The sequence below is a fragment of the Rana temporaria genome, chromosome 1, assembly GCF_905171775.1.
Source record: "Rana temporaria chromosome 1, aRanTem1.1, whole genome shotgun sequence".
Classification (NCBI taxonomy): Eukaryota; Metazoa; Chordata; class Amphibia; order Anura; family Ranidae; genus Rana; species Rana temporaria.
In genome coordinates, this window is record NC_053489.1 from 314,650,663 (window position 1) to 314,672,636 (window position 21,974).

The following is a 21,974-nucleotide window of genomic DNA, read 5'->3' on the forward strand; positions in this document are numbered from 1 at the left end:
GTAACTTACGTCCAGCCCCATTCACGGACGACTTACGCAAACGACGTAAACCACGACGCTGTTCCGACGTCCATACCTAACATGACTTACCCCTGCTTTATGAGGGGTAACTTTACGCCGGCGTATGTCTTACGTAAACGACGTATCTTGCTACGCCGGGCGCACGTACGTTCGTAAATCGGCGTATCTAGCTCATTAGCATATTCAACGCCAAATTTATGCGGAACTGATTCTAAGAATCAGCCGCATAGATACGACGGCTCTCATTCTGACTTACGACTGCGTACAATAGCGATACGCCGTCGTAAGTCCTTTGAGAATCTGGGCCTATATGTTTTCCATAGGCTGCACAGTTGATAATAGATTGTAGTAGGGTTGTCAGATAGAATCACCTAGGCTTCATTTCAGGATTTCATGCCTATATTTGCCATTTGAACCCACAGAAATCTAGTTTCACACAATTCTATTTGAGTGACTGCTAACTTATAATGTTTAGACCGAAACCAAAACATGTTCCAGTCACACTGAAAACTGAATAAAACAAATCGTAAAGCAAATATAAAACTAAACAAACATTGACTTGCTGGTCTTGCATCAACATTTGCCACTTTCTCTTGGCATTATATCAAATTGAATAATTTTGTCAATATGTACAGTGACTAAGGCATGTAAGGACAGTCTGATAAAAGGTATTAAGAAAAAAGATTTTAATATCACTGACATTTGGATAACAGCTATCTTTAGAGCAGATAAAATATTTAACTTCAGCAATGAGCAAGTATTGTATTATATTACTCATATATTTACAGTATTATGCAAATAGTTAAAACTTGATGTTGTCACGACCTCCAGAGTCCTTTGCACCTCCATATCTGCTCAAGTGTGAAAGGGATCTAGGTCTGTAATTTTTAAAAGAGCAGAGGGATCATATTCTATATTTCTCCCACTTCTCTTCCATTGCAAAGAAATACTAATGCCGCGTACACACGGTCATTTTTTGTCTTGTAAAAAAACGTTGTTTTAAAAAACTACGTTGCCTACACACCATCGTTTTTTCAAAATGCTCTAGCAAAGCGCGGTTACGTTCAGCACGTACGGGGGCACTCTGTTCCATTCAAGCTCGTGTCATAACTTGCTTCTGAGCATGCGCGAGTTTAAAAACATTGTTTTAGCCTACACATGATCATTTTTTATGACACAAATAACGACATTTTGAAAAACGATATAAAAAATTGAAGCATGTTCGAATTATTTTTTTGTCGTTTTTCAGAAGACATAAAACAAAGTTTTCCCCACACACGGTCATTTTAAAAGACGTTTTTAAAGATGTCGTTTTTTTTTTCATCACAAAAAACGACCGTGTGTACGCGGCATCACAGTCACTAATTGTCACTTCTTATTTCGTTTCTTTAGCAGTAAAAGCAAATTTACTAATTGGCCATGTTATATACTATAAGGATTATATACTATATACTATAAGGAAGCAGCTGCTATCATCTCTGCATTACTAATTGTTGTCTTTTTAACAGCTCCCAGTTTTTTATTTAATCATGCAGAGATGAGGCATTTGACAGGGTCCAACTATACATTCACTGATGCCATTTGTTTTAAATAACATTGACTCCACTCACTTCCTGCAGCTGCTTCCTTCTTCCTAGGTACTAACAGGAAGATCTTCTTGTATAATCAAATGATCAATTAGAGTAAAAAACTAACAGTACATAAGCAAATGTGCAGCTCTGTGCCTTTAAATGAATATGAACTAAATCAATACAGCTTAAAAGCCCACATGTGCATATCATAATTAAACAATAAGTCTACCAAAAAGTGTGAAATCAGTGCCAGCAGAAGTAAATGTATACTTATGAAAGTCCACGTATCGATATAAAAGTCCACCCAAAAAAATTTGAAAAAAAATCCTTCTGTGACACGCCATCCTTGTGTGCTGACCACCAAAGACCCACATAGCTTCTTACCAGAGGGCTAGACCTCAAATACAGGGAGGTCTAAAAGTACTTTATATAAATGGACTTATAAGGGTGGATGGATGGTGGCATACCAACTTGGGCTCAATCCTCCATGAATCAGCACAGCTCCAATTCGGTTGCACACAGAATTTCCCTCCATCATATCAGTCATTAGGGACATAAGTTCAACTCGCCCGTTCGCGGAATACCAAACATTATGGGGCGTTCGCGGCAAATTAAAGCACCACATAACGCCTCATAATGCACTGCGAGATTGCAGTGCATTGATGTCTGATGATTGGCCAAAGCATGCACCTGGCCTGCATTCTTTGGTCAATCACAGCACGCAGGGTGCCTTTAGCCAATCATGATTTAGGGGGCTTAGTCCATCCCCCACACGGCCGTATATATTGTGATGATTGAGAGAACATTAGCTAGAGGCAGGTTAGTTAGTGGCGTGCAGGCAGTTTAGTATATATATATATATATATATATATATATATATATATATATATACTGTATATACACTGTGTAGTCAGTGTAGTGTAGACTATATATACAGTGCATGCAGTCAGTCAGTGCAGGCAGGCAGTGCAGTCAGTGTAGAGTACATAATACAGTGTATTAAAGTGGTTAAGGGGAACCCTATGACAGAATTAAGAAAACAAAAATGCATGGGTCGTCTCCTCCCCCAAGTCCATACCCCCATGGATGACATCACCCAGTGACCACGCCACATGCCAATATAAGTCGTTGCGCACCGCGCATGCGGCATTACAGCGAGAGAGATAGAGTTGCGTCAACATCGGAAGAAGAGAAGAGGGAAGAAGACGATGAAGAAGACAGGCCAACCACTAGTAAAAGAATGGGCAAAAGAGTAGAACATAGCGGAGGAGCACGACAGAAGACACTGGACAGCGGGAGAAGACACCGGACAGCGGGAGAAGAGGCCTGAGAGAGTGGAGAAGTCAGAAAAGAGACCCCCGGAGCTGCCTAATAAATTACTTCAACCACGTAAGGACCAAGCCTCTTTTTCAGACTCAAACATTATACATTTTTTTTCTAACACCCTACAGAATAAAATGGTGGTCATTGCAATACTTTATGTCAACCCGTATTTGCGCAGCGGTCTTACAAGCGCACTTTTTTGGAAAAAATACACTTTTTTCAATTAATAAAAATAAGACAACAGTAAAGTAAGCCCAATTTGTTTTTATATTGTGAAAGATAATGTTACGCCGAGTAAATTGATACCAAACATGTCACACTTCAAAATTGCGCCCGCTCGTGGAATGGCGACAAACTTTTACCCTTAAAAATTTCCATAGGCGACATTTAAAAAAGTATAGAGGTTGCATGTTTTGAGTCACAGAGGAGATCTCTGGCTATAATTATTGTTCTCACTCTAACGCTTTAAAAAAATGTATATATTTGTTATTATTTATTTTACTTTCTTTTATTGTTTTTGACACTGTTTTTAAAAAAATGAATTGGGTCACTTTTATTCTTATTACAAGGAATGTAAAAATCCCTTGTAATAGAAACAAAGCATGACAGGTCCTCTTAAATATGAGATCTGGGGTCAAAAAGACCTCAGATCTCATATTTGGACTAAAATGCAATAAATAAATAAATAAATAAAAAATTGTAATTTGGAAAAAAAAAAAGGCCCTTTAAAAACTGAAGTGACGTTTTGACGCTATGGTATTGAGACGGGTGAGGGCCATCTTCCCCTCACTCGTCTCCATACCCAGCATGAGAGAAACCTGATCGCCTACGCCACTACCGGCGGCTCTGGTAAGCGGCGGAGGGCACGGGAGAGCGGCGGGAGGGGGGCCCTCTCCAGTCGCCGATAACGGTGATCTTGCGGTGAATCCACCGCAGAGACCACCATTATCGTAAACCGTACCGCTCACTGAAAAGATGGATACCTGGGTCATGACAGCTAGCTGCTGCCATAACAGAGATATCCATCTTTAAATTGCCGACTTATATATACAGTGGACGGTCTGGAAGTCGCCGGAAGACGCCCTTGTCCTCATCAACATGGGGAAAAGATGCTTTGGGGTGGGGGGCCACAGGGTGCCCCCCTGCCCCAAAGCACTCACCCCCCCATGTTGAGGGCATGCGGCCAGTTACGGTTCAGAAAGGGGGGCGCTCGCTCGTCCCCACCCCCTTTCCTGACCGGTCGGGCTGCATGCCCGGATAAGGGTCTGGTATGGATTTTGGGAGACCCTTACATAGTTTTTTCGGCGTAGGGGGTTCCCCTTAAAATCCATACCAGACCAAAGGGCCTGGTATGCTCTTGGAGGGAGAACCCATGCCGTTTTTTTATTTAAAATTTGGCGTGGAGTTCCCACTCAAGATTCATACCAGACACAGTGCCTGGAATTGTTGGGGATCGAAGTCGGATCCCTGTTTATTGAAGTCGGACGCATGTCGGGCTTCAAGTCACAGGGCAAAGTCGGGTCCAAAGTAGTACGACTGTCGTGTCGTACCAATTTGAACCCAGCCTAAAAAAAATTATTTTGCTGTGGCACTGTGAAACACATCACACAGATGCGCCCCTTTACAGGCAGACTAAGGGGACCCCCCAGGCACGATATTTAAAGGAATATTTTATTTTTATTGTTTTACTTTAAGCATTATTAAAATCACTGCTCCTGAAAAAAAGGTTGCTTAAAAAACTTTTTTTGCATTGATACATGTCCCCTGGGGCAGTACCCAGGTCTCCACACACACATGTTCTGATGTGAACCGAACCGGAGGGTGTTCGGCCCATCCCTATCAGTCATTCACACATAAGAGAGAGTTATTATATTAGGCATGTACTCACATATGAGAAAAGACATGCAGCATAACACAATTTAGATACCAGACACCCTGGAAGCCTTGATAACGTCACTGCGTTAATGCCGCCCTACGCATGTTATCCGAAAATACATTTTTAAAAGGGCTTACAGGGATAGCGGTGAAAGTGTACAGAAAAGACTAAATAGGCTGCAAATAACCACCAGAGGGTGCTCCCACCCATCGGCCTCACCATTTAAATACAGTATCCCATGCTAATGTCTAGTACACATGACAAGAATATCGGAAATATAATTGTCCACATTTTTTGTATGCTAGTCTAATATGGAAAACCAATAGGTTACTAAAGTTGCAATTATCTTACGACAGAATACAACTTCAGAAGGTTTAATGTATTCTTTAATTTCTGAGCATGCGTGGTCTTGGTCAAATACCATACTAATTCCATGAAAACCGTTTGTTCTGTTATAGTATATAAAAACTTTTGTGCTTGACCCTTCTAAAGTTTTCAAATGAACTGTCATGAACGAGTCTCGAAAGCTGTGTAGTAATGATCAGATTATCGGATGACCACTCTGAAAGTGGTATTTTTCATACGACTGCCTCATCGTGCCTGCTAGGCTTAACACAATACTGAAAAAACACAGCCGCCAAGGTACAGATTTTTAATAAACAAACAAAAAATAAAAAAAGCCAGAACAAAAGACAAACAAGCTGCTTTCCACAGGTAATAAACAAAAACCAACACCTGAGGGGTTTTAAGCTAAAATTGCTTTATTTCATATTTATTTAAATGTCAGCGCCGCACATTTGCTTATGTACTGTTTGTTATTTTGTGTGTAAATATAGGTGAAGGCAGCTGTTTTTGTTAGATAACTGATAAGCAGTTTTAGAGCATAGTTTATTTTAGTTAACAAGAAAAAACGGTTGGAACAGCAGTAAGCCAGTTGCCTGACCTGCAAGGGGCATTTTTGCATGTGTGAAATATTGCAAGCTGCCACCTGGGATATGTGACATCCCAGAAGCCATTTGTAGACATGCCGCAAGGCCTCTGCTAGAGAACTAGTGTGTCTGCGCATGTGTGAAGGGTTTGCCGAATGTGCTCACATGTCACGGACATCTTTGCAAGGTCCCATAAAACTGGAAGAGACTCACAGCATGTTTGCACATGTGTCGGATCTCAATTAAAGATGGCGGCACTGGAGAAGAGAGGCGAAGGGAGAACTGCAGAATTTTGCTAAATATCATGCCTGGGGATGCCCTTAAAGCGGAGTTCCAGTCCCTCCAAAAAAAAATTTTTAACGACTGCTCTGTAATTTTTAAAACCTGGAAAAAAACATCACTAACATGGCATATTTTATTGCTCTTTCACTTTCTTGAAAAATAATAATACACACCATCAGACCAAAATCCCCTCGGACAGAAAACGCGGTGACGTGGCGGCGACGATGACGCGGCGACGTGAGCGACCCAGGAAGTTCAATGCTTCCACGCATGCGTCAAATCACTTTGACGCATGCGAGGGATTTCGGCCCAGCGGACATGTCCGATGAGTCTTACTAATCATTGGACATGTCCGACGGACAGGCTTCCAGCGGACATGTTTCTTAGCATGCTAAGAAACATTTGTCCGCTGGAAACCTGGCCGCTAGGCCGGAAAACTGTCCGGTCGGCCCTACACACCGTCGGACATATCCGCGGAAACTGGACGGACCAGTTTCAGCGGACATGTTCGGTCGTGTGTACGAGGCCTAACTCACAGATCTCGGAAGCAGGCAGGTTCCATTTTGGCTGTGGGCATCTGAAGCCGTTGATTCATGCAACATACAGAGGGAGCTGGACTCATGGGACTATGAGCGGGTGGGGGGGGGGGGGGTTGCTGCCGCCGAACGAGAAAAACAGTTGTTAGGCGGAGGGTTGTTGCTGCTGCTGCCGCCGAACAAGCACTTGTACGCCGCCACCTCGGAAATCTCCTTCTACTGCTGGGAGGTATGGTAGTGGGTGCTGTCAAGCCGTCACCTCATTCCCCCCCCCCCCAGACAGCGGCCGTGTGGGAGGAGGCGAGCTGCGGGCTGTCAGAATGTTTCGTACCGCTCGCACCCTCCTCCCTTTCTCTTGTCATTGGCCATTCGCTTCATCTGCAAATAACGCGAGATCTCGGCAGTAGGCGATATCCCAGAAACCCTTGTTTTTTTGTTTTTTTTTATCCACTTCAGACTCAACCAAAGATAAAAAGGATCTATTAGACGAGAAACCCTTGTAATCGCCTAGGCTATTAGGGGCGGAAGTCAAGAAAAAATAAAGTTTAAAAGGTATTTCTAGGCAGAAAAATAAATAAATGCCAATGTAAAAAGAATTAGCTCAGGAGATTGAATATAGATTAAGTTCAAAAAATGGGTGGAACTCCTCTTTAATGTGCCCGTGAAGTGGCAGATCTGTATGATATATACAACCTACACAGAAAAGCTGACATATACAAAGAAAAAATGATATCTATGTAAATCGCTGGAAAATGTCAGCGTTGATGGCTTCACTTACAAATGTAAACAAACAGCTGAGGATTTCTCTCGTCTATACCAGACCCTTATTGTAGCTGAGGGTCTAATATGGGCTTTCCCTAAAATACATACCAGACCCTTATCCCTGATAAGGGTATGGTATGGATGTCAGGGGGCACCTCATGCTAAGAACAACAAAAAAAAAAAAAACTGTGTGGGTTACTTCCAAATTCCATACCAGACCTTTCATGGTATGGATTTTTTGGGGGGCCACCTAGCACAAAACTAAAAAAAAAAAGCATGGAGTCCTTCCCTCCCAAAAATCATACCAGACCATGCAAAAATATTCTAGTTTCTATTTTGTATAATTCTATTTTAATAAACTGTATGTTTTCTGGTCAATTCATAATATAGTTGTTTTTTTGTTTGTTTTTTTGAGGGGAAATCTAAGGGATAGCATACATTTCAGACACAATATACTTGAGGTAAATCAGTACTGCTTGGACCTTGAAGAAGGGGACACACCCCGAAAGCTCATCCATGAAAAATGATATGTTAGTGCAAATAAAAAAAGTATCACGGACAGTACTCAATTTTCTCAGACACAATATAGAAATAATACTTTTAAATTCTTAAATGTCTCAGAGCATATTTTTTCACAGAAAACTGGCTAACTATTCAGCACTTTTTTTCCCTGTCTATCTCCTCTTCAGACGATGACAGAAAGTGTAAGTAGTGTGAATCATCATCCCTCCTTCCAAAGAAATGTTTGTCTTCTGCCTCAGCTTTCCTGTGGAGACTTCTTTCTTTAGGGATGTGTTCTCTTTTCCTTTTGACCTAATTGAGGGCCTCCAAAAACACATTCAGATGAAAACATGTCCAACCTCCACTAGTTGTCACTGGAAAATATGACACTCTCCCGATGAAGGTCAAGAGTATGTGTTATGTTTTGACAAATGTCTGAAACCATTAACCAACAACGCTCCAAATTCTTTAGGCTAGGAAGTAATGATTTCATAATTGCCCTGTGTATCAATGTCAATCACCTCGGTGTATAACAAGTGCTACGTTGTCCTTAGAGACATTTTGCTGGAAATAATGTAAATGTTATCCTAACCTACTTTGTGTTAAGGTTACAATATATATGCAGAACATGAATGTGAATAACATACATTTCCTCGAGTTCTTGTTAATTAAGTGGTAAAAACAAGACTAAAGTTCTATAATGCAGGCTCTGAGTCTCAACCCTGTACTGGAAATATAGCTACAAGTAAAAGATAAGATATGCTAATATGGTATTAATAAATAGATAGATTAGATAGATAGATAGATAGATAGATAGATAGATAGATAGATAGATAGATAGATAGATAGATAGATAGATAGATAGATAGATAGATAGATAGATAGATAGAGAGTTTGATATTTTAAAAAGCTACATTCCTGTTCAACAACTTATCACTCATTTAGCCAATTGTTATTTCACCTGTTCAGGATAATTTTAGAATAGAATTTTAAAACATGACAGTACCTTAATAAAAAAAATAAACATCTGATATATTGGTCATGACATATGGTAATAGGGAACAGGCGAAATGTACAGTTCAAAATTATGACTTTGGAAGACATCATGAGTGAATCAATTTTTAATAAGAAGGTTCAGGCCTCATTTTTAACCGATTGCCGACTGCCGCGCGACTAAATATGGCTGTGCAAAAGGACGTATATATACGTCCCCTTTAAGAATCGGCATTGTGGATGCACACGCTCCGTGACTCCGACCGCAGGTCCTGTGGATTCGATGTCCACGGGGGTACCCGTGATCATGTCACGGTGAGGAAGAACGAGGAGATGCTAATGTAAACAAGCATTTCCCCAGTCTTCCTAGTGACAGGACAGTGATCACAGCTTCCTGTAATCGGAAGCGGTGATTACTGTCGTGTCACACACAGCCCATCCCCCCTACAGTTATAAGTACTCCCTAGGGCACACTTAACCCCTTCAGTGCCACATAGTGATTAACCCCTTCACTGCCACTGTCATTTTCACAGTAATCAGTGCATTTTTAAAGCACTGATCGCTGTAAAAATGACAATGGTCCCAAAAATGTGTCTGTGTCTGCCATAAAGTCGCAGTCACGATAAAAATCGCTGATTGCCGCCATTACTAGTAAAAAATAATAATAATAAAAATGCCATAATTCTATCCCCTATTGTGTAGACGCTATAACTTTTGCGCAAACCAATCAATATTTATTGCGTTTTTTTTACCGAAAATATGTAGAAGAATACGTATCGGCCTAAACTGAGGGAAAAAAAAATGTTTTTTTTTTATATATTTTTGGGGGATATTTATTATAGCAAAAAGTTAAAAATATAGATTTTTTTTCAAAATTGTTGCTCTACTTTTGTTTATAGCGCAGAAAAAAAAACTGCAGAGGTGATCAAATACCACCAAAAGAAAGCTCTATTTGTAGGAAAAAAAGGACATCAATTTTGTTTGGGAGCCACGTCGCAAAATAGCTTCCTTTACCTTAGTGCAGTCCTCCTTCACTTACCTCATCCTTCGATTTTGCTTTTAAATGTCCTTATTTCTTCTGAGAAATCCTCAATTCCTGTTCTTCTGTCTGTAACTCCACACAGTAATGCAAGGCTTTCTCCCTGGTGTGGAGTGTCATGCTCGCCCCCTCCTTTGGACTACAGGAAAGTCAGGATGCCCACCAACACACAGCTCCTTTCTTTATCTGCATCGTAGAGAGCGTTCTGACTCTCCTGTAGTCCAAGGGAGGGAGCAAGCACGACACTCTACACCAGGGAGAGAGCCTTGCATTACTGTGTGGAGTTACAGACAGAAGAACAGGAAGTGAGGATTTCTCAGAAGAAATAAGGACATTTAAAAGCAAAATTGAAGGATGAGTGAAGTGAAGTGAAGGAGGACTGTACTAAGGTAAAGGAAGCTATTTAGCTATTTACAACCCCTTTAAGGTAAAAAACTGTATGCTGATTGAAATTCAGCCTATCCAGCAAGGAGCTGCTAAAATGTGATCGTGTGTAGGTTCCCCCACTCAACAGAAGTTGATTGTTTAATTGACTTTTGTCAAATGGGCATGTTGGAAAATTTTCCATCAATTGGCAGCCACAGTCAACTAGCTGCAGCAGCTGATCTGTATTTAGTTGGATTTTGATGCCGCGTACATACGTCCATTTTTAATGGTCTAGAAAAAACAACGCTTTTCTAGACGTGATTCTTGTTAAGCCTGCCTTGCCTACACACGATCGTGAAAAAAAATGCTCGAGCAAAGCGCGAGTGACGTACAACGCGTACGACGGCACTATAAAGGGGAAGTTCCAATTGGATGGCGCCACCCTTGGGGCTGCTTTTGCTGATTTCGTGTTAGTAAAAGTTTGGTGAGAGACGATTCGCGCTTTTCAGTCTTCGTGCCTTTCAGTCTGTTACAGCGTGACGAATGTGCTATCTCCATTACGAATGCTAGTTTTACCAGAACGAGCACACCCGTCTCACAACTTGCTTCTGAGCATGCGCGTTTTTTCACGTCGTTAAAGCCTACACACAACCATTTTTTATGACGTGAAAAACTACGCGAAAAAATAGAGCATGTGTCATGGATATACAATAATGTCTGCCAGCTTACTTGTCTCTCCATGTATTCATTAGAGGCCAGACTCTCTTATCTGGCTGCCTTTATCATCTCTCCTCCCTGCATGGCTCCACCCCAGGCCATCCCAGGAACTCTATATTAACCACTGCACTGCTGGTCTGCTTTGCTGATCAACGTTGTTTGTTAGTATTGTGTTCCTGCTTGCCGTGTGTTACGTTATCTCTGTGTACCGACTTTGGCTTGTCTCCGACTACTCCTGTTTGCCTGTGACCCTGACCCTTGGCCTGTCCCTTGATTATTCTCGTTTGCTTGTTGCCCTGGCTGATTCCCTTCTCTCCCTATGGAACGTGACCTAGGGGACTCCAGGGGCCGCGACCTGGATCCAGTTGCAGCGAAGGCCATCCTCACCACTAGAGGCTCTGGTGAATACCAACTGGATCTTAGACTCCGCGCCCTGGGGAATCTTTGGCTCAAGCTTCCAGTAGGATCCCTGTTGTGCCCCAGTGAGCCTCTCCTCATATCCACTTTGTGGTCCATCCGCAGCAGTCTGCTACAGGGTTCACTACCTTGTGGTGCACCCCTGACTCCAACGTGGTGCACTTGTCACCTGGCCACAGGTGACCTGACAGCACGTTCTAAATTTTTAATGGCCATTTTTCACGTCATGAAAAATGCTCTGGAGCCCACACACGATTGTTTTTAATGACATAAAAAGAAAAACATTTTCACATCATGAAAAATGGTCGTGTGTACGCGGCATTAGACCCTAATCAGTGTGAAAAAATTATGGCAAAACTGAATGACAACATGTCCAAATTTCATAAGATCTAGTCCTCATGGATAAAGCATTTCATCTTACCTAATTTTGACCACTGACTTCATTTATAATTTAGTGATGCCATGCCCATGGATCAGTTGCTTCCCAGCTGTGGAATTTTCCCTCACCTCCTCCATTCACATTCTGTTCCCTATTTAAACTACTCATGCAATTTGCTCTTACTTCTTTATTAAACTGGCTTTCCCATTGTACAGGTAACCACATACTATAACTACTATAGGATCACCAAGCACCTCTTCTCTTATAACTCTACATCTCTTATCCCAGTCGCTTGTGTCCCTCCCTATTGCATAATTATGCATACCCACATTAGTGTAGGCTCAATAATTATTTCTCTGTATTGGTGGGTGGCTTTAGTTGCCTTTGTTGTTGGTTGACATATGACTTATTATACCCTGTCTTAGGGGTTGTAAAGGTTTGTTTTTTATTTTCTAAATAGGTTCCTTTAAGCTAGTGCATTGTTGTTTCACTTACCATTTCCTTCGATTTCCCTTCTAAATTTTTTTTTTCTTTGTTTGTTTTCTTTGTCTGAATTTCTCACTTCCTGTTCCTCCTCAGTAAGCTTTTCTGGCTAACCCCCAGCCAGGAAAGAGAAAAGAACGGAGGGCGCACCAACCTAGTGTGATACTGCTAAATCGAATTGTATTCAAATATTACAATCAATCATTATACTCACAATGTGGAGTTTAAAACCAGGCCTTAAAAGACAGTACAGCAGAAATCCAGCAACATCAGCAGAACACAACAGTTTTTGTTTGTTAACCCCCAGCCAGAACAGCTCAGATGATGGTGGAAAGCCTACTGAGGAGAAACAGGAAGTGAGAAATTCAGACAAAGAAAAAAGACATTTAGAAGGGAAATCAAAGGAAACCAACAATGCACTAGCTTGAAGGAACCGATTTAGAAAAAAATAAAGGAACCTTTACAACCTCTTTAATTATCTGCACGTTTTCACATTGACGATTGAATAAAATATATTGAATTTAAAGTATACAGTATATATCTAATGCTTGGTTGTTTTAAGCAACAAACTAACTAATCTGCACCTATCATTAATGTCAGGGGCAGTATATTACGATTTCCTGCTTAAACATTTTTTGTTAAGAATCGATTGATACAAGCCTAAATGTTATATACAGGGTATGTGAAATATATAATGCATATGTAATGTGCTTCTTTATTAAATATATATTTCTTTCCATTTGAATGCCTCATATGTAATACGTTTCGCTCCATGCACACAGCAAACCTCACGAAGAGGAAAATAACTGATTTTTAAAAAGATCTTATCAAGAATTTGAAGAAGGGCATATTCTATTATCCAAAACAAAACTTAGCTTTGATAAATTGCTTGAGAAAAAAAAATGTTACGTAAGGAATTAAAATGCCAACATTATTTTTTAACATGCAGACGTTCATAATACCCAATATTTTTGCTAAACAAAAACTGAAGTACAAATATTCCATTCAGCATGGATCCTATTCAGACAAAAACCGCAAAGTAAATCAGGAGGTCTGGGTATTCCTAGACATTGTAATCAGCATCAAACCTATGTTATTTAATGTTATTTTGTTCATCCTTCTTTTAAAAGCTAACACATGTTAACCTTTTAGTGCAGAGAAAGACTAGCAAGTTAGAGCACAAACTGGATTTAAAACTATGTTTCTGATTATTTCAGAATGACAGAGGTGAATTATTATAGGTCTGGAACAACTGAATATAATTTGTAAAAGGAACTACCGCCTTCGCTGTCATCTGAGAGTTTAAAACATTATGTGAGTTTATATTTAAATGCTGAAGCTCACTTATGTGAAGCAGATCAAATGGTGAGGTCTCCAGCCATCCAACGTTAACTGTCATATTTCTTATATTGTCGGAGGATAAAAGAAGACACCACCTGGTCTTCACATGCTAAATCATGAATTCCTGTACTCAAGATTTTACAAATAAGTCCTGTCATTTTTTGACTGCATATTTAAGGTCAACTTAAGGTGATAACTAAAATGTTAAAGAGGAACTTCAATCCCTCCCAACACCCCCTTCTCCATTTACCCAACCTTACCTTGTTGATGGATAATCCACAAGAAACATACTCACACACGCAATGATCCACCTGTTTTCTGTAGGAATTCACTGCGCTGCTTCTGCACACTTGGTTCTGGGCCACCATCTTCAACTGTGATGTCATCAGGATGCTGGCTTACTCTTCTAGGTTCTTTCAGCCAGCCCATCAATGATTTGCATGCTCCATCAGTAGTCCAGCTGCAAGTACGAGGAAACGACAGCGGGCTGCCTGATGAGGAGCCATAGCACATGTGCATCACCTACAGCCTCTTGGGATACATGACATCTCTGTGGGTCCAACTGCTCCAGGTCTATCCACAGGTTCTCTTTGGGATTTAGAACTGGACTCATTGATGGCCAGTTGAGTACTCTCTGGTGCTTTGTCTTAAAGTGGTTGTAAACTCACTTTGAAAAAAAAACTTAATCCCAGCAATACAAAGGCATAATGAGCTTGTATGCATAGCATACTAGCTCATTATGTAATACTCACCTGAGATCGAAGCCCTCGCTGCAGTGCCCGTACACAGCACCGGCCATCACTACCGGGGGTTACTTCCGGGTATTGCGGGTCCGATGCTGTGATTGGCCGGAGCCCCGATGACGTCACTCCTGCACATGCCTGCGGGAGCCGCCGGTAATGGCACACTCACTCACTGAGGCAACGGCACATACAAGCCATTGCTTCAGTTTGCTTCAGTGCGCATGTACCAATGACATCGGCACATGCAGTGGACAGGGGATATGTCCTAAACCGTGCAGGTTTAGGAAATATCCTGGGTAGCTACAGACAAGCCTTATTATCGGCTTACCTGTAGCAAAAAGTGGTCTGTAAGGGTTTACAGCCACTTTAAACCATTTCTGGGTGCTTTTTGATGTGTGTTTTGGGTCATTGTACTGCTGTGTGAGACAATATTTTGGTAGTCTTCAGATTTCATAATGCCATGCACACAGTCAAAACATCCAGTGCTAGAAACAGCAAAGCAACCCCAAAACATCAAAGAACCTCCGCCATATTTGACTGTAGGGACTCTATTCTTCTTTTTAAAGACCTCATTTATTTGTCTTAAAATAGAAGAATGATGGGCTTTACAAAAAAGCTGTTACTTAGTTTTGCCTGCACATCCTCCCACAATTATGTTGGCTTCCTCAGGTAAGTTTTGGCAAACTCCAATCTGGCTTTTTTATGTTTCTGTGTCAACAGTGGGGTCCTCCTGTGTTCACCTACCATAGCATCACTTTTCATTTAGATGGCAACGTATAGTGCAAGCTGATACAGTTGTAGCATGTGCCTGAAGGTCAGCTTGAATTTGTCTGGAACTTGATCAAGTTTCTTCATCCACCATTTGTTGCCATCTTTGATCAATTATTCTCTTTTGTCCACGTCCAGGGAGATTAGCTACAGTGCCATGAGCTGTAAACTTGTTGACAATGTTGCGCACAGTGGACACAGGAACATTTTGATCTCTGAATATGGACTTTCAACCTTGAGATTGCCCATACTTTTCCACAATTTTTGTTCTCCAATCCTCGGACAATTCTTTGCTGCTTTTTCCCTCCTCCATGTTCCATGTGGCACACAGAGACACACAACAGAAAGGTTGAGTACATTTTTCACCATTTCAACTGGTTGCCGGTGTGATTTATATATTGTCAGCACCTGATAATTGATACAGGTGAGTTTAATTACAAATTACAGGAGCATCACAAACTTGGAATACAATTATTTCTTACCATTTTGAGAAGGTGCCAACAATTTTGTCTAGTCCATTTTGGAGTTTTACAGTATCTCACAAAAGCGAGTACACTCCTCACATTTTTGTAAACATTTTATTATATATTTTCATGTGATAATACTGAAGAAATTACACTTTGCTACAATGTAAAGTAGTGAGTGTACAGCTTTTAGAAAGGTGTAAATTTGCTGTCCCCTCAAAATAACTTAACACGCCATTATTGTCTAAACCGCTGGCAACAAAAGTGAGTAAACCCCTAAGTGAAAATTTCCAAATTTGGCCCAATTAGCCATTTTCCCTCCCCTGTGTCATGTGACTCGTTAATGTTACAAGGTTTCATGTGTGAATGGGGAGCAGGTGTGTTAAATTTGGTGTTATCGCTCTCACTCTCTCATATTGGTCACTGGAGGTTCAACATGGCACCTCATGGCAAAGAACTCTCTAAGAATCTGAAAAAAAAGGATTGTTACTCTACATAAAGATAACCTAGGCTATAAGAAGATTGCCAAGACCCTGAAACTGAGCTCCAGAACAGTGACCATGGTCAACCAAAGAGCTTGAGTGCAGGTTGTCTTTTGGGAAATAGACGTATGAGTGCTGCCAGCATTGCTGCAGAGGTTTAAGGGGTGGGGGTCACCCTGTCAGTGCTCATACCAAAAGCCGCACACTGTACCAATATGGTGTGCATGGCTATCATCCCAGAAGGAAGACTCTTTTAAAGATGATGTACAAGAGAGCCAGCAAAAACTGTTTGCTAAAGACAAGCAGACTAAGAACATGGATTACTGGAACCATATCCTGTGGTCTGATGAGACATGATAAACTTATTTGGATGGTGTCAAGCGTGTGTGGCAGCAGCCAGGTGAGGAATACAAAGACAAGTGTGTCTTTCCTACATTAGAGCATGGTGGTGGAAGTGTCATGGTCTGGGGCTTTATGAGTGCTGCTGGCACTGGGGAGCTACAATTCATTGAGGGAACCATGAATGCCAACATGTACTGTGACATACTGAAGCAGAGCATAATCCCCTCCATTTGGAGACTGGGCTACAGGGCAGAATTCTAACATGATAAAGACCCCAAACACACATCCAAGATTAACACTGCCTTCCTAAAGAAGCTGAGGGTAAAGGTGATAAACTGGCCAAGCATGTCTCCAGACCTAAACCCTATTGAGCATTTGTGGGGTATCCTCAAATGGAAGGTGGAGGAGTGCAAGGTCTCTAACATCCACCAGCTCTGTGATGTCATCGTGGAAGGGTGGAAGAGGACTCCAATGGCAACCTGTGAAGCTCTGGTGAACTCCATGCCCAAGAGGGTTAAGGCAGTGCTGGAAAATAATGGTGGCCACACAAAATATTTACACTTCGGGCCCAATTTGGAAATTTTCACTTAGGAATGTACTCACTTTTGTTGCCAGCGGTTTAGACATTAATGACTGTGTGTTATTTTGAGGGGACAGAAAATTTACACTGTTTTATGCAAGCTGTACACTCACTACTTTACATTGTAGCAAAGTGTAATTTCTTCAGTGTTGTCACATGAAAAGACATAATAATATTTTTACAAAAATGTGAGGGGTGTACTCACTTTTGTCACATACAGTATCTTTTTGTTTCTCAACTTTTGTGTGTCATACTAATACAAAAAAAAGAAATAAACACAAGAATGCCTAAACATTTGTAATTGCAACAGTTTTCTGGGCGAAGTGGTGCATTTTCTGACAGAAATGCAGGGGTGCCAATATTTTTGGATATAACAGTATTTTCTTTATTTCCAGTTCCCTTATCAGCTGGTGCTCTTCTCTGTTGTCCAACTCCCAGGATGTAGGTTGGTCTTGGACATTCTCCTAATCTATGCAAAACTGTTCTGTAATGTGATCAAGTCAGAGAGCTGCAAATGGCCGGGCAGTGAAATAAAGGATGCTTCAGAGGTACCAGTCCCACAGAGATTGAGAAGCCTGGAGGGGTGAGAAGCTAGGTAAGTATTTATGTTAATTTCTCCCCTAGCCAAATAAGGATCATGATAGCCAGGTGTACAAGAGAACTGTAATGCCTTGTACACACGATCTGTTTTCCCGACGGTAAAAAGTCCGCTGGGAAACCCAAGGGGAAAACCGAGAACCTGCTCGTAGCTTTTTCCCCCTACACACGGCCGGTTTTCCCGACAGGAAAACTGACATGAGAGCTTTGGTCGGGAAACTTGGCCTTGTGTATGCTCCACCGCATGTTTTCCCCATAGGGAAACCGCCGGCTTAAAAAACGCCGGGATTCGTTTATCTGTCAGGAAAACTGTGGTGGAGCATACACACGGCCGGGATTCCTGGCCAAAAGTTTGCATGGCAGTTTTCCTGCCAGAAAAACCGGTCGTGTGTACGAGGCATTAGATTTAAAATCAGAAGAAAGTTTGAGTTTCCTGAGTCATTATAAATGCCCCATTCCAATGTTTAATTGACATTTGGACTTTTATACCACACATTCATTTAGGGATAACATTTTTTTTAAATACAGTTTTATTACTGTGTCCCTATTTTGAGAGATTTTCCTTCATGTCCAGGTGAGGAATATCAAATAGACAGGAAATCTATTAAAGTGGGACACAGAAAGCAATTAAAAAGTTGGCAGTGTTTCTACTCTGTTTCTTTTTCTTATAAAAGAAAAATTGGGCTGAGGTTGATATGCCTCCAGTGTGGGTTATAAAACCAGATAAAGTGGTAGAGAAGACTATAAATAAAGCACATATATAAATAAAAGCTGAATACTACTGATAAGATATGAGTCACAAAATTCACATGCTTTTGTTCCACCAAGTTAAAATTGAATGATTTCTTTTAGTTGAAAGGAATTTAACGTTTTAGCAGTTGTTTTATTTAATTACAATTAAATACGTTATTTAAAATATTTTTTTCTTGGCAAGTTAATGCTGATCAATAACTTTTCTTTGATAAATACGTGCATGTAATAAACTTGATATAAATATGTAATAAAGTTTATCATGGTAAAAATGTAAAATCATATATTCATTTCCACATTTCAATTATTTATAGCTTACTCCTATTACCTCTTTAACACCGACTCCTGGTGGCCCTTTAAGTCAGCTTTAATGATTGGGAGGTGGTGCATCTTCTGTATCTTGTGACTACTGTGAATTGCTCTCACAACAATTCACATGTTTGGGTGACCATCCTGATTACTCCTGGCCAGAAGCCTTGATCAAGAGCTGTCAGTGACAGCTTGGTTAGTGTACTGGGAGTGCACAGCACACAAGCTCATGCTACTGTGGACACATATGTGTGGTGGATGGGTGCTAAAGCCCACCTTTCTTGTCCCTTTTTATATGCATGTATGTGCATTAAAACAAAAAAGAGTTGCGCTAATAATGCCACATAGTAAAAATGTGTAGGTAAGTAAATATATAAAAAACAAATGAATAAATATACATATCCACTAAAAATAATAATAATACATAAATTAATAATAAATAAACAATAATGAATAGTCCTTAGTGAAACAAATATTAGCACATCGAAAGGGGCATGTGTGCCATGTGCAAATAAAGAATATAAATTAAGTCCAACAAATCCCAAAGATAAAAACTCAGGGAAATTATCCCCACACAGTGGATGATTTTTAAATGAATTGTCCAAATCCAAACATCAACTCCACAGATGTAAATTGAAAGGGTGAAGATGAGAAGATTCCACCACCGATCAGAGTGAGGTTGAATAGAATGAAAGAAATCCTGAGGATACACCGAGGAAGGAGTAAGTAGTAAACTCTTACCAGATAATCGTTCAAATACAGCATATCGGTCCACTCAATCCAAAGGAAGGGGGAACTGCAACACCCCACTGTATCCAGCTGGTCCTCGCTTGGTGTGTAGATATCCAAATCTCCTTTCAGGGTACTCCACTCACTTTGAGGCTCCAAACGCAGATGGAAAACCCAGGGAGAAATAAGCACTCGGATAGTGATGTACCGCCCAAAAATGTATTAAAATTGCGTGTAAAAATTACACTTTTAATAAAAGCCTGAATTTTGGATTGAGTGGACCGATATGCTGTATTTGAACGATTATCTGGTAAGAGTTTACTACTTACTCCTTCCTCGGTGTATCCTCAGGATTTCTTTCATTCTATTCAACCTCACTCTGATCGGTGGTGGAATCTTCTCATCTTCACGTTTTCAATTTACATCTGTGGAGTTGATGTTTGGATTTGGACAATTCATTTAAAAATCATCCACTGTGTGGGGAATATTTCCCTGAGTTTTTATCTTTGGGATTTTTTGGACTTAATTTATATTCTTTATTTGCACATGGCACACATGCCTCTTTCGATGTGCTAATATTTGTTTCACTAAGGACTATTCATTATTGTTTATTTATTATTAATTTATTTATTATTATTATTTTTAGTGAATATATATATTTATTCATTTGTTTTTTATATATTATTATATATTATATATTTTTTATATATTCACTTACCTACACATTTTTACTATGTGGCATTATTAGTGCAACTCTTTATTGTTTTTTTGTTCGTGTTTACATGTCTATCACATGTATTTAAGTGTTGCAGCTTGAGTTATCCGTTTAACACAATTTTTTCACTTATATAGTTGATCTATTTACAACTATTCCCATAGCCCAATAATTTCTATTGTAATTTTATGTATGTGCATTAGCAAGGTGCAGCTTGATATGGTGGACAGTAAACATACAGGCAATAGTGATATATTGTAGAAAGGTTCAACATAGCTCAATTAGGCCTGTCAGGTAGACACATCTATCCGGAGCTATTTGCAGACTGTAACTGGTTTGTAAACTTGAAAATGCAGACAGCATCTGTAATGTGGAGTGGAATGCAGCCTGGCCGGTTCACACCCAAAAGGGAAGGCTAGACATATTCTACTGCCTCTACTCTGGAACCTTTCCCTATATCTTAAGCACTATCCCTGCCAGACGGGGAACCTGTTACTACACATAAAGTGAGCCAAACCTGGGAGCCAAGGTCTTAAATAGACTTTGCCTGGCCCAAGATGGCTGCTGAAGTCATGTGGGGCACCAGAGTCCAATCAGACAGCTGTTTCCTTGTGACCACAGGAAGTTATAGAGCAGTGATGGCGAACCTTAGCGCCCCAGATGTTTTGGAACTACATTTCCCATGATGCTCACCTACACTGCAGAGTGCATGAGCATCATGGGAAATGTAGTTAAAAAATGTCTGGGGTACCAAGGTTCGCCATCACTGTTATAGAGGAACCAAGTTCCTCACAATGTCCTTTCCCTTTTGCATTGCCGCTTCAGTCAAGCGCCACAAGCAGTGGGGAGTACAGACTCCACCTGCCTACATGTTAGCAAAAGCTTATTTAGAATGATCTTGCAGCTTGTAAACTTACTTTGTGATGATCCTCACATTTTTTTCTTGAATTCTGTGGCACACATGTACTATGCCCTGTGAGTCACAGACTACTCTGTCACGCTGCCTTCTGATGTACAGAGATGCTAAGAGGAGGAGTTTCAGAGGGGGGAGACAGAACAGGAACCACTACTTGCAGGCAGCAAGGTACCATGGGACACATAGTCCTTAGAAATGTAAAGTAAACAGCAAAAGAAAAGCTGCAAAGCATGCAGAGAATCCATGAAGATGTAAAAAGAGATGGCCAGCAGACACAGGGAATTCAGAACATGAAAAGGAGATTTTTCAAGTAAGCTTATATTGGATTGTCATAATAAACATTGTTTGTATTATTATTACAATACTGATGTTATACATTTGTAGCACTACCTCAGTAGGAGCTGCTGGATAGGATGAGTCCTCTATTCTTTTACTAAAACTTTTCCAGAACCTTAGCCCCCCTGACACACCAGGTTGAGTGTACAAATATACTATATAACAGAAAATCACTAAAAGCAAATGCTTAGTACCCAATAGCAGTGGTATATCAAAGGAAACAAGCACTAAACCAGGTAGTAAAGGCAAAGCTAATATATTGGTTAGTAACTAGGCAAGCATAAAATGGATTAACAATGATAATAACATAATTTAGCATACAAATTGATTAAAAGTAAGAACTAGACATAAGATGACATTTAGCATTCAGATCAGTATAAACAGTTGCAAGGCCACCTCAAATGCAGCAATAAGCATCTGTGTGCACCAGTGTGCATAAGACACACACAGAACCTGGCTTGGCCCCACCCCCGCTCCCTCCTCACTGGCTGTGATTGACAGTAGTGGGAGCCAACGGCAACCACTTTAACTCAATGGGACTGATTTACTAAAATCAAATAGAGAATTTTCCCCAGAACTTAGTGGTGAAATTTCACTTTGCAAAGATTACCCAGTCATATGCAAGAAAAAGTCGAAAACAGTTTTTGCGTGTGCATGATTGGATGATGGAAGTCAGCAGAGCTTCACCTCGTTTACTAAGCTAGGAG